Consider the following 5,357-nt stretch of genomic DNA (forward strand, 5'->3'; position numbering starts at 1 on the left):
GTAATAATACTATGACACTGTATAACAATGATTGAGAGCTTTTGTTTTCTCATTGTTATGGCTACGGATCTTCAACACCAATGATGTTGAGTTGAACACCTTTAGAATCATTGGAGTACTTGGAAGTGACGAAGATTTCAAGTAATAAGAACCAAAGAGATCAAGCATTTGGATGAGAAGCTACAAAGTTTATTTATTTTGTATTCCATATGTATTGATAGTTTTGTCACTAAAATTGACAAAGGGGGATATTGTTAGAGCATTGCTCGGTCGAACTTGCAAGCGTTGCTATCTCAAGCTTGTTTGTCAAGTTCAAGTGCCAAAACTATAAGTCTTGATTTCTAGTCTACTTATAGCTAAGTCTCGGATTAGGATAGTAAGTGTAGTTGAGTTCTAGACTTCACGACGTTCATCAAATGAAGACGAAGAACTACTCAAGGGAACTTGTGGAACTTCATCAACAAAGGTATGTGGAGACTTGAACTTATCTATAACTCAAAAGTTTATCTACTCTATCTCCTATTTGAGACAAAAGTCGTATTGCTATATAGACTTCGATTATACACATTTGCTATTTCGAGCCTAGTTTATCTCGCTTATCTATTTCTCGAAATATGTGTTGATAAGCTTTCGCTTTGGCCAAGTTCATCTTTACTAGTGACGAAAGTCATGTTGATTATTTGAATAACTTAAAAATCGCTTTGATGAAAATAGTTTGTGGATAACAACTATTTTAACATCCTCTAAGAAAGTTTCAATGATTGAAATGAGAGTTTAGAACAAGTAACCATGTATGGATATAAACATAGTGTGTTCTCACATTTGTGTAAAATTCCAAAACTGGGAACCTAAAGTATGCGTACCCGTACGCGTACCGAAGGTTGTTGGAAATCCGAGTAAGTATGCGTATCCGTACGCATAATGGCGGAAGTTTCACGTCCGTGAATTTATGTTGGAGTTTGGAAGTAAAAACAAACTTAATCCGGTCACTTAAGTATGCGTACCCGTTTGCATACGTAAGCAGGTTACTTTCTAAAATCGATTTGTTTATGAACTAAAACATTTATATAATAAGGAATGCAATCTTTTGCAGACCGTGGCTATGATCTTCACGAATTGATTCGATTGAATCAAAATCGATTTTGCCTCAATTGTGTCTTGTATACTTCTATAAGATCTAAGCAATTGAACAATTCTCTAACTAGTTTCATTTGAGTCATTTGAACTAGTTATGGTAAAGATGAATAAGGTTAATATGAAAGTGCTCATATGGATAACCATTGGTTAACTATTGTTGAACCAACTAAGTGTACACGTTTAGGTACGGTTGCCCAAACCTAAATGAAGTTACATTTCATTTGTGTATAACAAGCTAAGTTCGATCTATACGGTTGAAAGATATTAGCTTGAATCTAATCAGGTTTTCATCTAACGGTGAATATTGAATGCTTTGTTACCAAGGTAACTTAGATTGCAAACCCTGATTTGAAATATATATAAAGGAGAACTCTAGCAACTGGGAAACCTAATCCCCACACCTCCTAAGTGATACTAGTTGCATAAGCTAGAGTCGATTCTCCTTTAACCTTAAGTTTTTCACGAAACCCTGTAGGTTAACGACTTGAAGACTTCATTGGGATTGTGAAGCCAAACCCAACTATTTTCTCCGTAGTTGCGTGATCTGATCTTGATATTTTCTATCGTGATTGAGTACAATCGTAAGATTGGCTTGAGATTTATATCTCCTATAGGCAAGATAGAAAAGTAGTCACAAACACCTTCGTCTCATCGTTTCTGATTCCACAATATCTTGTTTCGTTAATCGATTAAGATTATTGTGAGGTGATTGATAATACTAGGATGTTCTTTGGGAATATAAGTCCGGGTTATCAATGGGTTCCTGTTCACCTTGATTTATCAAAATATGAAACAAAAACTCGTAGGTATATCTGTGGGAGACAGATTTATCTATTCAAAATACATTTATATGTGATACAGATTTGTTTATCAAGTCTTCGACTTTGGGTTGTAGCAACTCTTAGTTGTGGGTGAGATCAACTAAGGGAATCAAGTGCGTAGTATCCTGCTGGGATCAGAGACTTAAGGAACGCGACTGTACCTAGATCAGTGTGAGATTGATTAGGGCTCAACTACATTCCAGACCGAAGTTAGCTTTGTAGTAGGCTAGTGTCTGTAGCGGCTTAATACAGTGTGGTTTTCAAATCTAGACTAGGTCCCGAGGTTTTTCTGCATTTGCGGTTTCCTCGTTAATAAAACTTCTGGTGTCTGAGTTATTTCTTTTCCGCACTATATCTCCCTTATAAAGCATAGTTTGGACAACTTAGGCAAGATAAAGAGCGGTCAGGATTCATTCTTGGCAAAGCTAAATTCATGGCTCTGGTTGTTCACATCATTATTGAATCATTAATTTCTTATAATAAATACTTTATTAATATCTTATCATAAATGTCTTATAATTATCTTAATAAATATACTTTCATTAGATGAATAATAAATTTGTTAATAAAGAATCATAATAACTTTTAAAATTCTTTTCAACCCATTACATTTTTCTAAATATATTTTTATTAAATAGTCTTATAATTATCTTAATAAATATACTTCAATTAGATAAATAATAAATTTTTTAATAAAGAATAATAATAAATTTTAAAATTCTTTTCAACCCATTACATTTTTCTAAATATATTTTAATTAAATAAATAATAAATTTATTAATAATCACATACATAGAAATTAGGGATGACCCAGGTGGTGTTTGTGATTGGAGATGCATGGAGCCGGTGACGATAGTGATGGTGGTGGTGGAAAAGGTAGTGGTAATTAGTGGTTTTGGTGGTGGGTTGCCATATGAATTGGCTCACATTTAGAAAATCAATGTCATAGACTGTCTTAGAGTTTTCAAGAATTGGAGATATATCTTTTCTGAGTCGAATGGGTTTTCATCTGAAATGTCTCAACGTTTTATGATATAGTGGCGTAGATAAATGAATTAGTATTTATTTGTGTTATTCAAATATAAGAACATACGATGTAATATGTATTGTAGAGTCCATTCAGAGTTTTAATCTTTTTGGACCATTTTAGAACGAGACAAAATAAACAAGGATTATGAGCTTATGGGACACAATTATTTATAGGAAGAATGAGTTTGAGTGATGTAATTTTGTTTTATTCTACATAATTCGATGTTTTAGTTTTACACGGTCACTAAAATAAGGGAGATGTATAAGGGAAATACCATTTCAAATGATCGATAATATGTTTTTTGTATTTGCAAACTATAAAACATATCAAATATCGTTTGTTTTGTTGTGAATGAGGGCAAGAATAAACATTATTTGGGAGATGTCAAAATATCAAACATACTGGAAAGGAATCATATATGAGTACATGCTAAAAGATTTGTGGACTGAAGGGTAAAAATATATATTGGTTTTGTCTTCATTTTTGTAATGATAAGGAGAGTAAACTCGATAATTAACAAATATTAAATTTAATATCCAGATAAAAATTATGCCTATGTCATTTCAGCACGGGTTAAGCGCTAGATAAATCTACGCCGAACTAAAGGCTATGTAAGTAGTGGCCAAAATTTGTCTAGGAAGAAGATAAATCCACGGTCTTGGTTTGCTCAACCAAATTATTATAAATGTTTTATTAATTAGTATCTCATTAGTTTCTCATAATAAATTATTAATTAATTTTTTTATCATAAATGTCTCCTTAATTGATCTAATAAATACATATTTTTATTAGTAAATAATAATTTTATTAAAAATTATATTAATAAATATTAATGGTGGTATTGGATGAAGTAGCGGGTGGTAGAGATATTAAAGACACAAAAATATTATGGTGGGTGTTGGTCTTTCCTGGTGGTGGAAGAAATAGTGCCGATGGCTGTTTTTTTATTGGTGGTGGGTGTTGGTGAATAATAGTGAACAATAATATTTTTGTGTCTTTACAAACGCACAACATTATATTGTGAAAGATACAGTTAGCTATTTTTTCGCACGATTGGTAAGGAAAGAAACCAAATATATCATGGATGATACCAGATCTTATAAGGCAATATCATCATATACCGCTGGATCACCCAAATAATATCCGATCAGACAAATCATAACTTTTAGTGTTAAATAAAATTGATTACAGTATAAAAGAAAATTTAATAAAAACAAACCAATGGAATAAAAAAAATTGTGGAATAAATTAGTTGACGACTTAAGTTTGTTCAATATAAACTTTTCTCATGACGTTAGTGATCAAAAATTAAAAAGCACGTCCAGTACTTGGGGGTGGAAGCAACGGTGATGCGGGGGAAAGAAGTGGTATCAAGTGATATTTTGGATGTGGTGGGTGTTGGTGAAAGTAATATATTTTGTTAATAATGTTTCGCCACAAATTGGTTAACTTTATTGATCGTCTTAATGATAACAGAAACTCGGTAAAAATACATGACAATTAAAGTAATAAATGCAAACGAACGGTACGAATCAAAATCAATACACGATAAATTAACTTATTACTAAGTCGCACAGTTATGACACGAGTTATATCATAGCTAGGTGATATTTTTTTCATGTTTTTTTTGTTCTGTATTATAAAACAAAGTTTTGCCATCCCGATTGATAAATCCACCTTTGTGGTAAGTGTGCAATGTTTATTCGATGTCGTCACAACATCCACTTACAACTATGTTAATAATTACATCAATAGATATTATGGGTAATCAGGGTGATATTTGTGAGTGGCGGTGCATGGAGCCCGTGGCGGCAATGCTGCCGGTGAAAAAGGTAGTTGTAATGGGTGGTTATGGTGGTGGTATCACAATTAGTCAATATAGTAAGTGTGCAATGTTTATTCGACGTCGTCATGACACAGATATCATTATATTTTACAAGTTGTGCTTGATTTTTTAGGTGTTAAAATAAGCTCGGTCAAATACAAAAGAAAAAATAATAATCAAAATGTATGAAGAACAATTGTCACTTTAAATAGTAACAACAAATGAATAACACCGGTCACAATAATTGTTTTCACTTATTTTCGTGGCCGTGCCGTTACGGCACGGGCCAAGTTCTAGTTTTGTTATATAACTGAAATATCACAGGTTGTGCATTGAATCGATCAATTAGTAAATCCAACCTTTGGTTTTTGATTGAAATTGATTTATCCTTGAACATTGGTTGGTACCGTTTAAGTTATTTCTCTTATATTCAATCACACTCACAAATTATTATTTGTTTGATTGCGGATTGAATTGAGAGATTGAGATATAACTCTTTGATATACTTTTTATTAAGATTGAGTTTGACTGTCTAGTTGATTCT

This window comes from Papaver somniferum, chromosome 1 (genome assembly GCF_003573695.1).
Source record: "Papaver somniferum cultivar HN1 chromosome 1, ASM357369v1, whole genome shotgun sequence".
Taxonomy (NCBI): domain Eukaryota; kingdom Viridiplantae; phylum Streptophyta; class Magnoliopsida; order Ranunculales; family Papaveraceae; genus Papaver; species Papaver somniferum.